At 41.3% G+C, this 23,680-nt stretch overlaps 1 protein-coding gene across 1 annotated transcript in view; it reads left to right on the forward strand.

Annotated features, from left to right (window-relative positions):
- The first annotated feature begins 274 nt into the window (after positions 1-274).
- The window catches only part of ZNF710 (zinc finger protein 710), a 163,001-nt gene continuing 139,595 nt past the window's right edge, over positions 275-23,680 (forward strand). The window contains exon 1 of the mRNA XM_068272479.1: positions 275-398. The gene's annotated coding sequence lies outside the window, so the exon portion shown is untranslated. The remainder of the gene's footprint in view (positions 399-23,680) is intronic.

Consider the following 23,680-nt stretch of genomic DNA (forward strand, 5'->3'; position numbering starts at 1 on the left):
CAAAGGGAGAAAAATCCCCAGTCCTTAGTGTAAAGAGAGAAAGAAAACTTGGTGGAGGAGGGGAGGAAGTGAGAAAACAAAAGAGATAGAAGGCTGCAGGGTGGGTGCTTTTTTCTCTGTCTCTCTTTCTGTTTTTCCCTCTGTCTCTCTTTCACACACACCGAGAGAGAGCAGGCTTAGGAGGAGCTGTTTTGCATCCATTCACGTCAGCCCTGCCTCATTCCCTTCTTCCTTCCTGCTAGAGAAAGACAGTACAAGCTGAGAAGGAGGGAGACGGAGGGAAAGAAAGATAAGACATCCCAGCAACACCTCTCTCAGTCCTGTCTCCACTCCCCCTTGTGAGAAGCAGGAGAGCCCCCCGGAGCAGCAGCCAGGACCCCCTGCATTTCACCTGAAGGGTAAGGCTCGTACTTTTCTGTCGGCTCCCTTGCCCTATCCGGGTCACAGGGCGCCCACTACCCCTCAGCCAGTGCCCTGATGGTATGCTCTCCCTGGGGAAAGGTCGGCAGGGGGACAGGGACAGTGCCAGAGCAGGGGGGCGTGTGTGCGGCCACAGCAGCTCCACTCGCTCACTTCCACTCGTGTCACACAGAAAGAGTCGGAGAAATGTCGTCTGGAGGGTGGATGATGGAAAGGACAAGTAAAGGAGGGAGGGAAAGACACACCAGGGAAATAACACAGCCACACCGGCGTTCAGGGGAGATGCGATACAAGCACGTCTGACGAGCGGCTACAGAGTTGCTTGTTTATGAATTGGTCGCGAGTTGTTTGTGGCTCCTGATTAGTAGCTATAAACTTTATCATGCCAATGAATGGCTGTGTGTGCAGAGGATGCTGGAAGTGAGTGGATGTCATTCAGAGAGAGTCCCTGTACCAGGGGCTGTCCATGCATGTTCATTGGCAGGCTGTCTGCTAGACTCAGCTCTGCCAGTGCTGTAATGTGATGAGCTGCTAGAGTCAGACCCCCTCTCACCTGTGTCACCATCGTTCACTCTATGTACCTCCTGCTGTAATGTCCCCCCCTCCCCATCTCTTTACTCTGCCTTCTCTACTATTGCCTCCTCCTTTTCTCTTTCCATTCTCTCTCACACTCCATCTCTCCTTCCCTTATCTTTGCATAGTTCTTACACAGGGAGAGAGCAGTGCTGTTAGCAGAGGCAATTTAGGCTCTTCTATAAAGGAAACCCTTGTGGTTCTCGGTGACTAGGAGATAGTAAAAGTGCCATTTATAAAGTATGATAGAGAACATACAGGGACTTAATTTTTACACAAACTCTCCTAGTGTTTGATTGTTTTTGCTCTAGTGTTGTATGCGGAAGAAAAAAGACAAAGATCAGAGCACTTTCCGTTTGTCATTATTGTGCGGACTCAAGTAATTGCAGACATCAACACATCGATGTATCCATCAACAGTGGTGGCAGTGGTGGTGAGGTGGAAGTGGGGGTGCCGGGCACCGAACGGGGCTTGCAATGGCCGTTTCGCGTCCTGTTAGACCCTTGGTCACGCTGTGCACCTCGTAAGACGGCTCGGCGCAGACACCCGGTATAATGCGGGTCTTTCCCCGCCTCTTCCGGGTGTCGCGCCAGCCGATTGGTGTGGATGAAGAAGAGGAAGCGATAGGGGGCCAATAGTGTGGCGCCATGTAATGAGACTACAAGGTCCAGGATTCAATGTGGGTGGAGACGGGCAGCCAGCCGGAATACACAATCCAAAATGTGAATTGCCAATAGGCGACTGGTATTTTGCCCAGCTCCACCCATGTATCCCGGGAGACCAGCGTACATTTCAGCCGGTCTCTGATAACCTAGTCTAGTGTAGGCAAAATTGGTAAATGTGGTGGTAAAAATATAAAGTGCATAATAACCAATGCTCGGAGCCTTGCAAATAAAATAGATGAACTAGAGTTCATTCTGAATGACAAAGGCTATGACATTGTGGGAATAACTGAGACATGGATGGATGAAAGCCATGACTGGATAGCAGATTTAGAGGGATACAATGTGTTTAGGAAGGATAGAACAGGGAAAAAGGTGGAGGGGTTTGTCTCTTTGTTAAGAATCCTCTTACAGCTGTCCTCAACGATGAGATGGAGGAAGATTGCGAAGATGTGGAGTCCGTTTGGGTAAATATTCATGGTGGAAATAAAAGTTGCCAATTGCTTATTGGGGTATGCTACAGGCCACCTCTTATTAATGAAGCTGCAGAACTGCGATTACTACAGCAGATTGAAAAAGCTTCAAGTAAAAATGAGGTCATAATTATGGGTGACTTCAACTTTCCAGACATTGACTGGAGTATTGAGGCTACCCATTCTGGTAAAAGCAGCAGATTTCTGGCAGCACTACAGGACAATTACTTGACTCAAATGGTAACTGAACCAACTAGGGGGAATGCGTTACTGGATCTGATCATTTTTAATAGACCAGATAATGTATCAAATGTGCAGGTTCAAGAACATTTGGGAAATAGTGATCACAACATGATAACGTGATAACATGATAACGTTTGATCTGGTGACTGGGATAATGTACTACAAGGGGAAGACACTGAAGGGAAATGGCAAACTTTTAAACTTATACTCAATAAATTTTGTAGTATGTATATCCCATATGGAAACAAAATATCTAGGAATAAAAAAAGGCCTCTATGGATGAATAGAAAGGTTAAAGATAAAATGAAGAGGGAAAAAGAATGCCTATAAGGTCTTAAAACAGGAGGGGACCGAGGCTGCACTAAGCAATTATAAGGAGTGCAATAAAAATTGTAAAAAAGAAATTAGGCAGGCAAAGATTGAAGTTGAAAAACAAATCGCTAAGGATATCAAATCTAACCCAAAAAAGTTTTAAAAGTACATTAAATCTAAAAAAAGAAAGGTTGACTGTATAGGACTCCTAAAGGATGAGGGTGTGAACTCAATGGTGGATGACCAAGGTAAGGCAGAGTTATTAAATGCTTTCTTTGCTTCTGTCTTCACAAAAAAAACAGCACTGTTGCAAACTACAGAGGCAGAAGAGTCTCAATCTTCTAACTGTAATATTAAATACTTAACGCAGGAAGAAGTGAAGGCAAGACTAAATAAATTAAAAATAGACAAGGCACCTGGCCCGGATGGCATACATCCTCGGGTCCTAAGGGAATTAAGTTCAGTTATAGATAAACCCCTTTATCTTATCTTTTGTGACTCTCTTGCAACTGGCAGAGTCCCAGTGGATTGGCGTACAGCCCACGTTTTCCCATTATTTAAGAAGGGCAAAAAATCAGATCCAGGAAATTATAGACCTGTAAGCTTAACATCAGTTGTATGCAAACTATTTGAGGGGTTACTAAGAGATACTATACATGACTTCATAGTAGAAAATAATCTTATTTCTCAGCATCAACATGGGTTTACTAAAGACAGGTCCTGTTTGACTAACATGCTCAGCTTTTATGAGGTAGTGAATGCTAATATGGATATTGGGAATGCTGTAGATGTGATCTACTTGGACTTTGCAAAGGCCTTCAACACTGTTCCCCACAAAAGTCTGGTGCAAAAGTTGAGGATGCAAGGACTGGGGAAGAGTCTGTGTTCATGGATACAGAACTGGCTAATGGACAGAAAACAAAGAGTTGTGGTCAATGGATCGTACTCAAAATGGGAGACTGTTAGCAGTGGGGTCCCACAGGGGTCTGTTCTGGGTCCAGTGCTCTTCAATCTATTTATTAATGACCTAGTAGATGCAGTAGTGAGCAATGTTGCTATTTTTGCAGATGATACAAAATTGTGCAGAATCATCAACTCTCAGGAAGACAGTGTCATATTGCAACAGGATCTGGATAGGATGGCTATATGGGCACATACATGGCAGATGAAATTCAATGTTGACAAATGTAAAGTCATGCATTTTGGACGTACTAATGGTCTAGCACCATACAAAATAAATGGGATACAGTTGGGGACATCAAACTTGGAGAAGGACTTAGGAGTACTCATTGACAACAAGTTAAATAATCGTACTCAATGCCAAGCAGCTGCAGCTAAAGCTAACAAAATTTTGGGATGCATTAAAAGGGAAATAAAAACTCGAGATGCTAGCATAATATTGCCCGTTTAACTCTCTAGTAAGGCCACATCTGGAATATGGAATTCAGTTCTGGGCACCACATTACAAAAAAGATATTGCAGTTTTAAAACAGGTGCAGAGACGAGCAACAAAATTGATACGTGGGATGGAAGGTCTCACTTATCAAGAAAGGTTAGATAAACTGGGTTTATTTAGTCTAGAGAATAGACGCCTTAGAGGGGATCTAATTAACATGTATAAATACATCAGAGGGCAATATAATAGCTTGGCAGATGAGCTTTTTTTGTCCCTAGGCCTTCTCAAAGGACTAGAGGACATGATCTGCGCATGGAGGAAAAACGTTTTAGCCATTTATTTAGAAAAGGGTTCTTTACAGTAAGAGTGATTAAGATGTGGAATGCATTGCCACAGGAAGTAGTTATGGCAAACTCTATACCTGCATTTAAAGGGGGCTTAGATGCTTTCCTTGCATTGAAAGACATCCATGGCTACAATTACTAGGTAATGCCTAATGATGTTGATCCAGGGATTTTATCTGATTGCCATCTGGAGTCGGGAAGGATTTTTTCCCTTTAGGGGCTAATTGGACCATGCCTTGTAAGGGTTTTTTTGCCTTCCTCTGGATCAACAGGGATATGTGAGGGAGCAGGCTGGTGTTGTACTTTATACTGGTTGAACTAGATGGACGTATGTCTTTTTTCAACCAAAATAACTATGTAACAATCTCTGTATCCCGAACTTAGTATAATTTATAAAGAAATCAAAGAATTAATGAACCTATTACTGAACCTTGTGAACCACAAATTAGCTTAGAACATTCAGAAACTGCTTCAGAAATCCAAGCTTCTAGACTTAGTAGCTTTTTCTTAAAGTTTAGTGGTTTTAATGACTGCTTTAAGCTAATCATCAACTTTGTCTACGTTTTATCTTGTAAAGTTACCTATTAACATATAACTATTGATGAATTAAGTTTTTGGAAACATCTCTTGCAATATTATTTGCTCATAGAGAATTTCAGTCTGTGCCGAATATATGACATTCCTATTCCATTGCAACTGTATTTCTTCACAAAAACCTATGAAACTCAACTCTGCTTTTCCATAGTACAAGTTGTGAGTAGTGTGACTATGCTGAGTGTGGCAGGGAATACAAGAGGGCAGAGATACAGGATTATTTATAACAAACAGAGGGTAGATTGGTAAAATAACCTGAAGACCGATCTTGCTGCAGTCTAAAGGCTCATACACACATCAGACTATGGTCTTTGGAAACTGAAAGATCACAGACCAATCTTACCACCCTTCATGTAGTATGAGAGCCATACCTTCCCAGTCTATTCTATGGAGCTGAACTCCCCATCAGAGAGAAATCTTTGCAAGATGCCGCACACACAGATGCTGTACAGACACAAAAGATCAGTATCTGCAAAAGATCTGTTCCTGCCAAGAATCCATTCCTGCAAATTGCAATGATAGTCTATGAGATCTGCAGATCATCATACACACATGATTTAACTGACATTCATCTGCAGATCAAGCAGTCATCTGCAGATCTGAAAATCCATCCTGGTGGATCTGATCTGCAGATGAATGTCAGTTAAACAAGGTGTGTATGATGATCTGCAGATCTCATAGACTATCATTGCAATTTGCAGGAATGGATTCTTGGCAGGAACAGATCTTTTGCAGATACTGATCTTTTGTGTCTGTACAGATCCGTGTGTGCAGCATCTTGCAAAGATTTTTTTTCTGATGGGGAGTTCAGCTCCATAGAAAAGACTGAGTAGAGTATGGCTCTCATACTACATGAAGGGTGGTAAGATTGGTCTGTGATCTTTCATTTTCAAAAGACTATGGTCTGATATGTATATGTGGCCTAAGGGTGCATACACACATCAGACCATAGTCTTTGGAAAATGAAAGATCACAGACCAATCTTACCACCCTTCATGTAGTATGAGAGCATTTCTAGACAGTCTATTCTATGGAGCTGAACTCCCCATCAGACAGAAATCTTTGCAAGATGTTGCTCACAAACAGACACAAAAGATCAGTATCTGCAAAAGATCTGTTCCTGGCAAAGATCCGCTCCTGCAACTTGCATTCATAGTCTATGGGATCTGCAGATCATCATACACACCTTGTTTAACAGACAATCATCTGCAGATCAGATCCACCAGGATGGATTTTCAGATCTGCAGATGATTGTCTGATCTGCAGATGAATGTCAGTTAAACAAGGTGTGTATGATGATCTGCAGATCCCATAGATTATGAATGCAATTTGCAGGAATGGATCTTTTGCAGGAACAGATCTTTTGCAGATACTGATCTTTTGTGTCTGTACAGCATCTGTGTGTGCGGCATGTTGCAAAGATTTTTTTCTGATGGGGAGTTCAGCTCCATAGAATAGACTGTGTAGAGTATGGCTCTCATACTACATGGAATGGGGTAAGATTGGTCTGTGATCTTTCACTTTCTAAAGACTATGGTCTGATGTGTGTATGCACCCTAAAGGCTCATACACACATCAGACTATAGTCTTTGGAAAATGAAAGATCACAGACCAATCTTACCACCCTTCATGTAGTATGAGAGCCATACTCTACACAGTCTTTTCTATGGAGCTGAACTCCACATCAGAAAAAAATCTTTGCAAGATGCTGCTCACACAGATGCTGTACAGACACAAAAGATCAGTATCTGCAAAAGATCTGTTCCTGCCAAAAATCCATTCCTGCAAATTGCAATGATAGTCTATGAGATCTGCAGATCATCATACACACATGATTTAACTGACATTCATCTGCAGATCAAGCAATCATCTGCAGATCTGAAAATCCATCCTGGTGGATCTGATCTGCAGATGAATGTCAGTTAAATCATGTGTGTATGATGATCTGCAGATCTCATAGACTATCATTGCAATTTGCAGGAATGGATTTTTGGCAGGAACAGATCTTTTGCAGATACTGATCTTTTGTGTCTGTACAGCATCTGTGTGTGCAGCATCTTGCAAAGATTTTTTTTCTGATGTGGAGTTCAGCTCCATAGAAAAGACTGTGTAGAGTATGGCTCTCATACTACATGAAGGGTGGTAAGATTGGTCTGTGATCTTTCATTTTCAAAAGACTGTGGTCTGATGTGTGTATGTGGCCTAAGCCTAGTCAGGCTAGGCAGAGGTCCAGAAGGTGTTTGCACAGCAAGAGCTTTTATTAAACATTATCTAGACTTGTTCTCTTTTCCTCTTTCCTTATGGGCCTGAGTCAATATGAAGCTCAACAAATCCCTCTCCTTATCATTATTATTGTCCCGCATCACATGAGACTTTCTTGGTGCATTTCTACATACTCTATTTTGAAATGTAAAATGTAGGCTATTGAGATCATACTAATACAATTTATTAATAATGAAACTCTACTAAATCCCCCCTGCCAATGTCAATCAAATTAGGTTTAGCAATGGCTGACTCCCCAGAAATAATGTGGGGTAATGAGAGTCACACTAACAAGCCGCTATGTGACAGAAGATGTAAATGTTATGAGAGACATGAAAGGCAGGTGATTTATTTATTTATTTTTTACACTTCCTGGTGCAGCGATTGTTACGCCTCATAATGTGTGTTTTTTGATCTGTGCTTAAAAGTTTTCCACTTCTTTCTATCCCCACCCCTTATTGTTAGCAGTAATGTATAGGGAATCAGGTCTGTATGTCTGTGTTGAAGAAATCATTTAAAGCGGACACGAACTCAGAACTTCCCCTCTGCTTTAAAAGATAAGCAACAGCATAATAACTTTCAAAGAAAAAACATTTCTTTATGTAAATCTGCAGTTTGTCTACTTCCTGCGTTCCTGAAAGCAGACATCTTGTTAACATCCTGTATTTACCAATTAGGTCTCTGCGGTGGCAGTCAGCTGAGAGATCAAATTACAACTTCTGCTCAGTCACAGTTAAGGGGGGAATAGACAGGCTAAACTCTCTAAATACATACGGGGTGCATTATCTATGTTTTCCTTCTCTCCTGTGCAAGAGTTCAGGTCCACTTTAAATATATGGCTATGACAGAGAGTTAAAGTGACATCTAGCAACTCTCTTAATTGGCAGCACAGAGAACAAAGTGCACTGGCAATGCTTAAAAAGAAATAAATATGGCATCCTCATATCCCTCTCACTTCAGTTGTCCTTTAAACAAACTACTATTGTTACTGAAGCTGTAATGCAAATAACGTATTACTCTGCTTGTCTCCTGACACAGATAGGTGAACTGGTTAGCTAGCTGCAGAGAGTGTTTTGCGCAGCGAATAACTTTTCAAGTCGAAAAAGAATTATTTGAAGCCAAAACTGACAGTGTTATTATCGCTAGTTAATGCCCTATCCCCATAGTTTACCCTCGAGACTAACTTAGCAGAAACGAATGCAGTTTGTAAATCATTGCATTACAAACTGAGTTTTAGTAGCAATGTGGAAATAGCGACACTCCGTTAAATGAAATTAAAATGAAAGAGGAGACTTGGTCCGCATAACATTTTCTTGCATTTTAACATTTCACTTTTTGTCCAGCAGATTAGTGCTTTATATCACGGTTATCCTTTAATGATGTGTGGAACATCAGGCTGTACTAGACGCTTAGTCATTTTGTTTGGTTTTCCAGGCTGTGATATGATCTTACCCATTTCATTTTGTTTCGCGTTCAAAAGTTGTAAAATATCTGGTATTATTTCTGTGCCCTCTGGTGCTCTGATGTGTTGTCTCCTGCTGGTTTCACTGGACCCGACATGTGATTCTTTATCTTGCCAAGATGGGGATTTCTGAAACAGAGAATGGTGTTGTGGAAATCCCTCCCCTATGAAATTTCTATACAAGACTAGGGGTAAAGAAAGACAACACGTTTGCTCTGTTTGTTCTTTTTGGAGCTCCACAAAATGTAATGAACTCTAAATGTTTGTAGCAAATTTCAGAATTGGTGACTGTGAAGCACTAAGAGAGAAACTGCGATTTTTCTTGTCACTGTATTAATGGGTTTAAAAAGTGAGACTAACACAAGAAACAAAATTTATACATTGGTTCAAAACTGTAGAAGATGGTTTAAACACGGACTCTAACGTCTTGTGCTGGTATGATTGGTTTTAACTTTTAAATGCCACAATTATTTTTATTTTTTTCTATCTTTTCATTTTTTGATTCTTGTGCTGGTAAGATGGTGTTTACTGTCTGTCACCATTCATTTTATTTTATTTCATGTGCTGGGAAGGTGGTTTTAAATGCAACAGCTCTCTATAGCTTAGAACTAATGGTGTATGTAGTCAGCCCAGTCACGATTGAACTCGGGATTTACGATGTCTTCCCATCACCTGTTTTATGTTATGTTGTAGGGAACTGTTGATCTTATCAATTTAGCCAGGATGCCTGTGAAAGCAGTTAAAGAGAGTCTGAAATCTTCCAAAATCCTCTTTTTATTTGACATTTAAGCACTATGAGCATAGCTAAAATGCCGCATTCCTGCGGCAGAACAATGTAATTAAACTCCTCAAATCCCGGGACAAAATTCCACGACTTTCCAGGTTGTGGATTTTGCTGCCCGGGAGGCAGAGCTTAGCACTGTAGCGTCAATCCCCACTGATCGCCGCCTCTCCCAGCCCCTCTCAGTGAAAGAAGACTGAGAGGGATGGGAAGAGGCAGAGATCCACGGAGATTGACGCGAGTAGAGGCAGAGCTACTGCACAAAGCTCTGCCTCTACCAGGAAGGATTTGGGGGATTTAATTACATAGTTCTGCTGCAGGAATATGTCAGTGTATATATAAGCTTTGTTTTTCACATTTTGTCAGAAGCCAAGTCCGACAAAGGTTTATTATTAGTTGAAAGCTTACTGTTTATTCATCTCTGAGTTAGCCAATAAATGGTATCATCCTGATTCAAAACTCCTTGAAAAATATCAGAAACTGTTATAGAAATGGCCAAAGAAGGTGGGTTTATTGTTTGTTTTTATCTTCTCTTTCAAAACAAGAATTATGAAAGAGTGAATACTTAATTTTCACTGGTGAACTAGGCTTGAAGGAGGAGAACATTTTTAAAGAAAAAAAAATCTCCATAAAAATGCATAGAAGATATTAAAAATGGTGAACCGGTATGCATTATAAAAGTAGTGAATGGAAGCCTCACTCATACTTCCAAACTATCCCTCTTTTGGAGGAACAGTCCCTTTTTGTTTCGCTTACCTCGTCGCCATGGCGACGAGCGAAGTGACGTCATGGACGTCGGCCGACGTCCTGACGTCAGCCGCCTCCGATCCAGCCCTTAGCGCTGGCCGGAACTGTTTGTTCCGGCTACGCTGGGCTCGGGCGGCTGGGGGGACCCTCTTTCGCCGCTGCACGCGGCGGTTCGCCGCGCTGCAGCGGCGATCAGGCAGCACACGCGGCTGGCAAAGTGCCGGCTGCGTGTGCTGCTTTTTATTTCATTAAAATCGGCCCAGCAGGGCCTGAGCGGCAGCCTCTGGCGGTGTTGGACGAGCTGAGCTCGTCCAGACCGCTCAGCAGGTTAAAAATGTGCTTAAAGTGAACCTCCAGACTAAAAATCTACTCAGCAGCACTGAAAAGGCTTGGTGTTTCTTTAACAGCTTCACAGCATCAGAACTTTGTTTTTCTTACCCAAGCCTCATTTTTAGCTGCACAGAAGCTAAGCTCCCTTTAAAGAAATCTGCCAGTGCATTTTTCCCCTGATGCTGTGCAAAGTATGATGGGATTTCTGATGTTGTTGTTTTCCTTCTGCCGTTTTGGCTCAAATTAGTTTTTTTAAATTTTGAATTTGCAGCTTAGCTTCAGCTGGGAGAGGTGTGATCAGGACACAGGACAGTTGGAACTGTGTCTCATGCTCTCTGTCACCTCCTTTCAACCAAAAAGATGGCTGCCCCCATGAAATCACAAACATTTGCCTGTTCTTTTAAAACAGGGTGGGTAAGAGATTATATTGCCTATCTATTTTAATTAACATAACTAATGTAACTTAATGACTATATGTTTGTTTAGGCTAAAGTTCCCCTTTAAGTGGTTCTAAACTTTATTCCTATCCTTTAAATTGATGTATTCCTATCTTTAAATGTTAATATGAAGGAAAATGAACCATGAGGCCACAGGCCATGTAAGGTTCTGTTTTCCCCCCAAGGCCATATTGGCTGTCTAAGTGGAAGATGCCATCAATGATGAAAAACCTGCACCTACAGTATGGATGAAATTCTAAGCTGGAAGTGTATATTGTTTATTCCTTTCATTTTGCCATCATTTTTGTTCTTATTTTGAATGTTTTGAATGTGACCCCTCATTTACTGTATAATTTGCCGTGTTTTCCCCGGGCTCTTTTAGCCAGGTGTTCCACCCGCCTAGTTTTGGTGAGCACCTGGCTGTCATCGGCTCACCAGCTACTATGCTGTAAGAACCACTATACAGTGGTGGCTGGATAGTGTACTGGTTAAGGGCTCTGCCTCTGACGTAGGAGACCTGGGTTCAAATTTTGGCTCTTCCTATTCAGTAAGCCAGCACCTACTTAGTAAGGAGTTCATTGGGCAAGACTCCCTAACACTGCTACTGCCTACTGAGTGCGCTCTAGTGGCTGCCTTGCAAGTGCTTTGAGTCTGACAGGAGAAAAGCGCTATACAAAAAAAAAGGAATTATTAAAAGAAGCGCAGGTCCAGCATTCTCTCATCTCGCCCCACCCGGCTTCTTTTTCATGCCATGTGGCTGGAAAAAAGTTCTGGGGAGAACACTGATTTGTTTAGAGCGATTTCAGTCTAGCGTGTGTTGGGAGGGTTTACATTTATTATTGAAGAAAAAGCATATGCATAAGCAGTCTGCATTTGCAGTTTCGCAATGTGAAGTCAATGCATAGTAATGCATGAATTGTAATTAAGCTAATTAACATGAAAAATATATCTAATTAACTTCAAAATCGCAGGCAATATTTCATGCAAAATGCAATCATTTCTTTAAAAACATTTCTGTGTTCTCATATCCTATTGACTTACTTTGTAATCTGAAAAAAAGCAGACCTGCTGTCTGAGTTGTAAACGCAGCGTATTCGCAAGCCCAGAATTTGAAATGGTCACAAATAGACCGTAGCTCCACTGAAATACATTGCATGTGCTGAAGACACATTTGCACAATTTTGCAAATCGTATGGCGTACTTTGAACCAGCCTCAATGTTCAGTCTTGATGTTTGCAGTGAGTCGAGCTCAATGTTGGCTGCTGTGGCACACTTTTGCATGCATGGAGCTGGATGCAAGTCCGCAAAAAAATCTTCATTCAAAAGTATGTGAATTGGGCTGTATTGATGCCTTGTATGCAGTGTCAGGCTTTATGTTGTGAAGCTCCAGCATGAGATACAGTAATAGTGCGAGTGGAATGGTACAATACAGACTCTGGAAGTGTCAGCTGTACACTCCCTCCTTGTGCTTTGTTTCTTGCTGAGGGCATTCATTCCCAGTAAACGGAAATAAATAATGAAGAACCCACTGGCAGCAGAACAGTCATTTCACCCCTGCAACACTGTTCTTAGGATTATTACATTTATTAAAGAATTTAAGCCAGGCATTCAGGAAGATATCCCAATAGGAAACCGCCAACAGTGATTGCCCTGCAACTACAGTATCAGTTACCAGCTAACAGAAAGTCCAAAAGAGAACCTCCCTTAAAATGCCAGCATCAGATCCGTATCCAATCCCAGGAATACAAATGAGATCAACATTAAAATAGATGACACTGATTTATTTACCAGTAGTTCATTTTAGATATTTAATTTGATAAAAAAATACTAATAATCACACCACTACCACTTCTACTGGTTTATTAAAGGGGCACTACAGCGAAAATCTGTAACATTTAAAATATGTGCAAACATATACAAATAAGAACTATGTTTTTTTTTTCCAGAGTAAAATGAGCCATAAAATACGTTTCTCCTATGTTGCTGTCACTTACAGTAGGTAGTAGAAATCTGACAGAAGTGACAGGTTTTGGACTAGTCCATCTCATTTTTTAATACTTTTTTTGCATATTTGTATGCAAATTTTCAGCTTGTGGTTTTTTTTATTGCATATAAATGAAGTTAATTTAAATGAAAATATATCTAATTAACTTAAAAATCGCACATGATTTTGTTTTTCACACATAATGTGTTTTTGTTTGTTTCAGACCTCCCACATGACTTTAAAATGCAGCAGAATCTCAAACTGCAAAAAAAAATTAAAAAAATAAAAAAACAGAAAAAATGTGATGCCATTGAAAAACATAAGATCTACGACAAATTCGATTTTGCTAAAAATTGCATGCGAATTCAACAGTTTAAACCGCTGCAAGTGTAACACTTTTTTTTTTGGGGGGGGGGGATTATTCCTATGATGTCCTTCTTGTTGTATGTGTGACAGGTACACTTCAGACACATGCAGAACTGGAGTGTACGTGTATTTGGAAGACTGGGACACCTGGGATCTACTGTATAATCTTGCACACAGAGCTTCTGATGTTGTGCCAGGAAAAAAAAGAGAGAATTAAAAAAAATCTAGATTTTTTTTTTTAAATTAAAAGTAACAACTAGCGTTGGAACCTTGTCTAAAATGTAGAGTATGAAATGGCTGAATTGCTTAACCAAGAGGTAGAATTTGGGTCTGACACGGCTTGTCTGGAACTATTCAGCAATTTGTTTCATTCAAAGGTGCTAGTGTCTGTTCTTACCCTGCAGAAATAATACGTCTTTATAACTTCAATTTATTTCATGCATGAAATTACTGTGTGCCAAGATTTCAAAAACTTGCCAGCTTCTTCAGTAAGACATAGGGATAAGAGACCTATGCTTCAGAATTTCCCCCTCAGTGGCAAATGAAACCGGCCGGCAGCTGAGTGGTTAAATATTACTCCAGTGCGTGTAGAACTCTAGGCAGTTGAGTTTCGGAGCGCCTTTGAGTCTTCTGCCTTCTTGAAGAAGGAATCTTTTCATAATGGTATCTACCTGTCACTTAAAAATTAAAAGCACCTGCTGTGCTTCTCCTGTGCAATAGTACTTTAGCAGTGGTTGTAAGCACAATTATCTCAGTAGCCAATAGTTTCTTATAGAATTCTTCCCCTAAATTAAAAGAAATTTTTGTTTCAGTTACTGGAAAAGTTTGAACAGGCTTTCTGCTGGCTGGCGTACTTTTATGGTGTTTATACCTTTACTGTATTATCTGACAGTGTGACAGCTGAAGAATTTTGCCCTCATTTTTTGTTTGATAGGAGAAGCCAAAAGTAGTCTTATTTGTCTCTGTCTTAACTGCTCATTTTTTTTAAATGGTTGACTACCTTTATCCAAGTTGGATTATATGCAGAACAAAAGGATAATGAACCATAAAATGGGAATGTTTGCGTCATTTCAGTCCTCAGGGTACCATCAGAAATGAGATGACAGTCAACTGATTCATCCAAAGGCAAACTCATGGTTCCCCAGCAGTCATTACTAACAGAGTGATGTTAGGAGGAAGCAACTGCGCAGGCAAGAAGAACCTTGCGGGTCCTTATTACTTCTTTCCTTAATGTTAAGTAACACACATACATTTTTACGCGTTACTGGTTCAATGCGTACATTTTTACGCATTGAACCAGTAATGCGTAAAAATGTAAGTGTTAATGTTCCTGCACTAGCGTGAATGCGTAAAAATGTACGCAATACGGCCCGCCGACCTCCGAGGTCGGCAAGCTGCCAGCGGGGGACTGGAGCAGCAGTGAGTGCCTACGAGGGCACAGGATGGCTGCATGGGGCTGGTAGAAGCCCCAGGTAAGTGAAACTCATTTTTCTATTTTGCTTGGACCTTCCCTTTAAGGGACAATGTGACTGTGCCTGTCTAGTTATACACACAGTTCTACCTTAGTTACAGAGCCAGCGCTGAAGGAATGATAAAGCTGGCAGTTCTTCTTAGTACTAGGTCCAGTACAGCTAGCAACAAACAAGCTGGACTCTGGAGGACTACAAGTACCTTGCTGTGCACACAGTTTTCACCTATATAAATCTGCCATGAATAAGTCATATAGTTCACCATTTTCTCAATAGCTGGCAATACAGTTTAGATACAACTACATATTTGTATCTAACAATTTCAGCACACAATGAATTCTCCAAATTACAATCTTGCACAATACACCCTACAAATCACAGTTCTAAGTTACTAAACCACACCTAACTACTAGCAGCCTTCTCTCCTTGAAGCATTCACCTCTCTCCCTGTCTTTGTCTCTTTTTTTAACAGTTGAATTTTATTGGTTGTCTGTCTCTTTAGCTGCTATCACACAGGGAATACAAGATGGAGTGAAAAACCCTCCCTCTGCCCCCTGCCCCCCTTTATATCTGCCTGTGGTGGGATCTCTTTGGCTGCTGGGCCATGCTGTGCATCCTGGGAGCAAATTATTTGCTCATCAGACACCCATTACGCGCTTCTCAACAAAGTTTTGGTACCATAACGTACCCAAGTTATGCCCGCGCTCTTTCGGAGATAAAGCAACTGCATGACGATTCACTGGGCCTTTCTCTTAGGAAACTTCGGTAAGTGAGAAAGGCCCAATTCGCCTAGAGACTGAACTTTGTATTCTCGTTTACTCATCCCTTGTGGTATAAAGTATTTGTTCTGGTTACAGTGAGGAAGAAGTCTTATTACAGCAGTGTGATCACACAGCACCAGCGCACACAGAGTTGTAAAGGCTAATGACCCAGCATATTGGTTTTGTAAGGTGTAGTGCTGTGAAGGGACTCTGGAATTAGGATTACTTTCCACATGTGCATAGAATTCCCCTCTGTAATGTGGATCTCTGTGTTCATCTGCAGCTATGTGAATGCACTAATTCTTCTTTCTCCCCCTCACTGTATGCTTGTTTTCTGACAATTTAAAAATGTAGCCAAAAATAATGTTGTTGATTTTATTTATGGCCTCCTTATGCCTGTTCTTTCTATTATCAGACTCTAACCGTTGTTTTTGTTGTTGTCGGACTGTGTTTGCTGATGATATTTTAGCTTCTGTTTACTTCCTTCCTACTTACTAAATCAGTATAATGCTGGGAATACACGGTTCGTTTCTGCCATGCATTCTCCTCTCGATCGTTTTTGCTGCTTGATTCTGCAGTCGATTCTCGTATCTTCCGCTCGTTTTTCTTATCTTTTTCCATTCGATTCTATCAGAAATCGAGGGGCGAAAGAATCGAAAGGGAGATCGGACATGTCGGAAATTATCTATCAAATCAACTAATCACCTAAAAAACGAACAGTGTATTCCCAGCATTATAATTATGTCTAGGGGGTTCAGTACGGCTTTTGGTTTTTAGTACAGTATTCCCCTCATTTCCTGCCCGTAGGACCTACAAGGCTGTGATGTGAACCTTGGTAGTAGTCTGCTCTGGAAGCAGAAATGGGGTGCGCAATAAAAAATTGTAGGGGACGATGAGAAGTCTATAGCCTAGTTTACACCTGCAACATCAGGCGCATTGTGCATTCAGCTTTTGATACCAGTGATTGTACTAGATAATCGTACAGGTAGTGGTCATCATTGTCCAGTGACACCCAATCACCATACAAAGTGACAAAGTAGGGTGCTGCCGTTACATTCACAAAAATGAATTATTTGAGCAGGCTTAAATGTGTGACTCTTCCAAAATCGCCATCCCTGTAAACTTCATGGTTGTTTGTGGCCATTATTGGCAGTGCTATGTAAAAAGATTGTTGGACATTTTGGTTTATGTAATTTGTTTTATTGCAGCTTCAATCATAGGTCTGTATGAATACTAGTCTATGATTCCCCACCGAAAAAAATGTATTCTTGCTCTCTTCCTTCCTATTGCAGATTTTCATCCAGTACCTGTGAGTTAGGACAGGACTGAAATGAGGGAAACGCACCCAGAGATATGGAGACCTGCACAGCAATAATAACACAAAAAGACGTTTCACCTCCTTTTTCACAGTGGTTAAAACCAAAACAATTTTTTCCTGAGCTTGGAATAAATGCTCAGTTGATTGCAAAGACAAAAATGATAAAAAAAAGTATGATTAGGTATAGATAAAACTCTCGGTCATGTGGAGTAGCAGATTAATGGTTTAGCGCTGAATCATGCAGTACAAAATGATGCAAAGCGACAAGTGTGAGCAAAAAGATCAGTTAGAAAGATACAGTGTAATATATCAAGTGATACTTCCTGACTAGCATTTCAATCAGGGATTGCCAGACTAGGCCTGTGTGTGGTCAGCTTGAGGCTAGCTTTACAAGGACTAATAAAAGCAAATGGCACACTGGAGCATAGAAGCTTAGTCAGGAGTCTGTTACGGAGTACTTCCAGTCATCAGAACCAATTTCTTCAAGCAGAATGTTGGAAAAATCTATTTGTGACCATCGCCTGACGAAAGACTTTCTACATGTCAGTAGACTTGCAAAGCTTATCCTGGCGGATGCCAGTGGGTCTGTTATCAGTCAGTTAATAATTCCAGTATTTGTACAGTGATTTTCTTCTGTCGGACTCGAAGAGCTTGCAAGGCAGCTCTAGAGCGCACTCAGTAGGCAGTATCAGTGTTAAGGAGTATTACCCATGAACTCCTTACTGAATAGGTCCTTGCTTACTGAATAGGAAGAGCTGAGCTTACAGGTATATATAGTTACTAGTATATGTTTCACCAACCAGTATTCCTGGCAAGATCTCTGTATGTCTATGGTTCTGGGGCTCATGAAAACACGTAAAAACCCCTTTTAGATAGAAAAATACATATACCTAAGTTCAGTTACAGATACTTTACTATTTGCAGCTTCCTCTGGCGCCCAGCTGATGGCGACAACGCAATTCCTACTCCTGTATCCAGGTCTATTTTCCCAAAAATATTTTCTTCTGTTCTTCATCTGTATTACGGTCTCTTTATTTGCTCATTAGGAAATTCTAATTGGCTAAACTGGAACAGATTTCCCACCAATGATAATTTGTCCAGATGAATGACCAATTGGAAGCACTGGTTGGGAAATTCAGACGAGGTTCCCAGTTCAAGTAACACATAATAATAAAAAATAGAATAAAACGTTTTGGATTTTTTTGTGTGCAAAATAAACAATGATTAGTGCTGGAGCATAATATAAGATTTTTGGATTTTTAAAGTGGGATTATACTAGAGACGCTAAAATGTAAGTAACTACTTTTAGGTCCATAAAATAACATTTGAAAGCATTTCCAAGACTTCTCTTTGTGTGAAGATATTTACTTTCACTGCAGAGAGCAGTACAAGTGTGCTTATCTCTGGTCATTGGGTACCTGGGGTGAAAGTTATATGGAGGCTGTCATATTTGTTTCCTTTTAAACAATACCAGCTGCCTGGCAGCCCTGCTGATCTATTTGCCTGCAGTAGTGTCTGAAGTATATCAGGAACAAGCATGCAGCTAATCTTGTCAATTCTGACAATAATGTCAGAAACACCTGATCTGCTACGTGCTTGTTCAGGGCCTATGGCTAAAAGTATTAGAAGCATAGGATCAGCAGGACAGTCAGGCAACTGGTATTCCTTAAAAGGAAATAAATATGGTAGCCTACATGTACCTCTCGCCTTGGGTTCACTTTAAATACAATGTAAATCCAAGTCAATCACGATTCTGTGAAGTCAAACTGTCCATTTAGGTAGCAACACTGACAATCAATTTAATATGCTGTTGTACAAATGGAATAGACCAGGGCTTTTCAACCTGTGGTACGCGTACCACCAGTGGTACTTTACTGTTGGCCAGATGGTACACACCAGGTTTGTCTGCCACTTGTCATCATCCCATCTTGCCTCCACAAAGTTCAGCTCCCCTCGTACGCTCCCCGCTGTGCTGCCCTGCGGCATACTTCAGACCTCAGATCAGTGGTGAAGAGACAGCCCGGCAATCGGTGCACAGTGACAGTGTGACAGAGGTCTGAACTATTCTGCAGGGCAGCACAGCGAGGACCTCGGGGGCTAAAGAGGCTTCCACCTTCCTCCACAGCAAAAGGACGCCCAAAGATCTCCTTGTCAGCATACCCGCATATGCCGTAGCAGCTCTCCGCTTTGATTTTGGTGGAAACAGCCGAGCCTGATCGGGTTCACTCTACTGCGCAGGCCCATGGGTGGTACTTCTAAATATTCAGGTGATAAAAGTGGTACAATTAGTGAAAAGATTGAAAAGCCCTTGAATAGACAACAGGTGGAAATTATAGGCAATTAGCAAGACATCCCCAATAAAGGAGCGGTTTTGCAGGTGGTGACCACAGACCACTTCTCAGTTCCTATGCTTTCTGGCTGATGTTTTGGTCACTTTTGAATGCTGGCGGTGCTTTCACTCTAGTGGTAGCATGAAACTGAGTCTCCAACCCACACAAGTGGCTCAGGTAGTACAGCTCATCCAGGATGGCACATCAATACAAGCTGTGGCAAGAAGGTTTTTCTGCGCCTGTCAGCGTAGTGTCCACTGCATGGAAGTGCTACCAGGAGACAGCCCAGTAAATCAGGAGATGTGGAGGAGGCAGTAGGAGGGCAACAACCCAGCAGCGGGACCAGTACCACAGCCTTTGTGCAAAGAGCAACACTGCGAGAGCCCTGCAAAATGACCTCCAGCAGGCCACAAATGTGCATGTCTGCTCAAACGGTCAGAAACAGACTCCATGGGGGTGGTATGAGGGCCCAATGTCCACAGGTGGGGGTTACAGCCCAACATCGTGCAGGATGTTTGCCATTTACCATAGAACTTTGATTGTAAAATTTGCCACTGGTGCCCTGTGCTCTTCACAGATGAAAGCAGGTTCACATTGAGCACATGCGACAGACGTGAAAGTGTCTGGAGACGCCGTGGAGAACGTTTTGCTGTCTGCGTCATCGTACAGCATGATCTGTTTGGCAGTGGGTCAGTAATGTTGTGGGATGGCCCTCCATGTGCTCGCCAGAGGTAGCCTGACTGCCATTAGGTACCGAGATGAGATCCTCAGACCCTTTGTGAGACCATATGCTGGTGCGGTTGGCCCTGGGTTCCTCCTAATGCAAGACAATGCTAGACCTCATGTGGCTGGAGTGTGCCAGCAGTTCCTGCATGATGAAGGCATTAATGCTATAGACTGGCCTGCCCATTCCCCAGACCTGAATTCAATTGAGCACATCTGGGACATCATCTCTCGCTCCATCCACCAATGCCATGTTGCACCACAGACTGCCCGGGAATTGGTGGATGCTTTATTCCAGGTCTGGGAGGAGATCCCGCAGGAGACCATCTAAAACCTCATTAGGAGCATGCCCAGGCGTTATAGGGAGGTCATAGAGGCACATGGAGGTCACACATACTAATGAGCCTCATTTTGACTTGTTTTAAGGACATTACATCAAAGTTGGATCAGCCTGTAGTGGGTTTTTTCCCACTTGAATTGTGTGTGGCTTCAAACCCCAGACCTCCATGGGTTGATGCATTTGATTTCCATTGATAATTTGTGTGTGATTTTGTTGTCAGCACATTAAACTATGTAAAGAATTAAGTATTTAATAAGAATTTCTTGTGTTCACAGTGGGCATTGCGTTCCCTGTAAAAGCAGCATTAGAACGGCAAAGTCGCACTGCACACTATGCATGCAGTGCGTTTGGACTCAGCACTCTGTTCATTCACACCGCACTGTGAACATTGAATTGGTTTTGCATTGAGGTGCAACTTTCCATGTTATAATGCGGCCGTTACGTCATACCACACCGCACCATTGTGAGCGTAGCCTTACCTGCCGTAGAGTCATGGCTGTTTATGCTCAGTGTTAACAAAAACTTACTGCAAACTTATATTGAATCCATTGCGTTGTAAAGCATATGGATGGAATATTTTGTATGCGATTTGTTATGGGGAAACTGTGAGAAAAAAACAAAAAAAAAAAGATTTAGAAAATACGTCGTCAGAAGAAAATTACTGGAAGCTTGTGATTTATTATGTAATGAGGCCTTTCCATTATGTATACAGTAGCTAGGGACCCCCCATCCTGATCCTAGGTCCCACACTTCAATAGAAAGGAAATTTGACAACATGTAGAACAGGTGTCAGCACATAAAACCGTTACAAGTATAACTTACAAAGTTTGCTTATAAAGTGTTTTGAAGACCAAGTTAATTAATCAGGCTCTCCCTCTCTATAAATTAACCTGGCTAAGGACGTGGTGCTCATTCTAAATTCCACAAGGTCTGGGATCACTGGCTTAAATGTGTTGAATCAGTCTCTCCTGAACTTGATATTACACCCAGCATCCTCGATTCTATAGGATTCCTACGATATGTTTACTCAATGTTTCTACTTCTGTGCTTAAGAAATGGACTGTACTGAAATCTATATATCACCTGTTCAAGTTTTCCACCTGAACGTCGCTTTGCTCTATTACATATAATGCATATTATACCTCTGTATGTTCTCGGTGCTATGTGAACCTCAACTTTTTGTGTATTTCTATATTTTTCAACTGATGTCCACTGTCAGCTTTATAGGCATTGCACTGTCATTGTTCTTGTTTTGTTCCTTTTTCTCAAAATCAATAAAAAGATGTTTTTAAAAAAAAAAGTGTTTTGAGAAACTTGTTTAGTTAATATCTACAGTATATATCATTGTGTGTTAAACAAATGATCCTTTGTAAATGGTTTTATTTATACATTCGCTCATCTACATAATATATTTGAACGCCTGTAAAGGATCATTTCCCTAAACATGGCTCAATTATATTTCAGTCTTCTAGAACCAAGGTTCTCAACGTGTGGTAAGCGTACCCCAGGGGGTACTTCTGATGGTTCCAGGGGGTACTCAGGCTTGATATACTTAACCAAGAATAACAAATTTAGAGTTTTTTAGAAAATGCTAAATCTTAAACACCAAATTAGTATTTTAGCTAATTAAAAGCAATAGTAAATGCTTGGAAATGGTTTACAACCAATTATCATGTACTATAATTAAATATATATTTGTCAAGGGGTACCTGTGATAATGTTTACTATGCTAGGGGGTACTTGGGGAGTACAGGGTTTTAAAAGGGGTACATACCAATAAAATGTTGAGAAACACTGTTCTAGAATACTTCCATCCAAATCTCCATTGTTTACAAGCACTTTCAGCTGTAGGTATGCTTTTAAATGGAAATTAGAGGTTTTCAAGGGGTTGGCAAGCATTCAATTAACCTGTGGTTTCATCTGGGTATACAGTATTCTGCAGATCGGGATGGCAGCTTCTGCTTTGGATGTGGGTACACATTAAATAGTAGTTCATGGGGCAGAGGGAGGATGAACACACGTTATCGGCTTTTGCCTGCATGCTGCACTTGGTACTGACAGCTACGTGCAAGAATGAACAGGCGGCTTGCTGTCATCACTGACAATCAATATATTAGACAGCCCCGCTGCCTAGCATGTCATTGCTGAGTTATCAAATCCATGATGCTTTAGGACAGTGTTTCTCATCCCCGTCCTCAAAGCCCCCCAACAGTGCATGTTTTAGGAAACCACAAACATGCACAGGTGAGGCAATTAGTGTCTCAGCAGAGCTGATTAACTGTCTCTGTGGATTTCCACAAAACATGCACTGTGGGTGGGCTTTTAGGACAGAGTTGAGAAACGCTGCATTTAGGAGCTTCTTATGCTGTGCTGTTTGGCAAACATGGAGTAATAAACGAGGCTGACACACACTCAACATTTCTAAATTCCTGCACCCACTATGCGATTTTTTTTTTTTCTTTTCCAACGACTGGCAATTTTTTGAGCGATCGCCTCTACGATCTTGCAAGGTGGGTACAGATGTGCAATTACGCAGATATTTGGTGACGCGTGGCTTTAAGATCTTTAAAGAGAATCTGTATTGTTAAAATCGCACAAAAGTAAACATACTAGTGCGTTAGGGGACATTACCTATTCCCCTCTGTCACAATTTCGCCGCTCCCCGCCGCATTAAAAGTGGTTAAAAACAGTTTTAAAAAGTTTGTTTATAAACAAACAAAATGGCCACCAAAACAGGAAGTAGGTTGATGTACAGTATGTCCACACATAGAAAATACATCCATACACAAGCAGGCTGTATACAGCCTTCCTTTTGAATCTCAAGAGATCATTTGTGTGTTTCTTTCCCCCCTGAGGGGGGAGTGCATAGCAGAACCACAACACTGAAGTACTTGGCAGCCTTCCAGACACAGGCTGACAAGTCTGACAAGGGAAAGATACATTGATTTATTACAGAGACTGTGATAGTACAAAGTGCTGCAGTAAGCCAGAACACATTAGAATAGCTTTTGGAACTTGTAGGATGATAAAAAACAGGATGCAATTTTTGTTACGGAGTCTCTTTAAGATCCCGGACGACTCCCGCAAAAAGTACTGTGATCGCTTGAACTCTCATTCTCACTGGTTGTGTGTTCTCATGTATACCCACTGGCAGATAGATGGATCAGGGAATGCTCATCAGGGGACGTCGCTGGATTCCATCTCCCTGTGTCTTGAGGGGAGAATTCATATCTGCCCTTGGACTCAAAATTAGCTTCATCCCAACAGCAAAAAGTGTCCTAAAAAGCATGGCAATTTTATTTCTACAGTGTTACTTAAAGAGACTCCGTAACAAAAATTGCATCCTGTTTTTT

The sequence above is a fragment of the Hyperolius riggenbachi genome, chromosome 3 (genome assembly GCF_040937935.1).
Source record: "Hyperolius riggenbachi isolate aHypRig1 chromosome 3, aHypRig1.pri, whole genome shotgun sequence".
NCBI classification, from domain to species: domain Eukaryota; kingdom Metazoa; phylum Chordata; class Amphibia; order Anura; family Hyperoliidae; genus Hyperolius; species Hyperolius riggenbachi.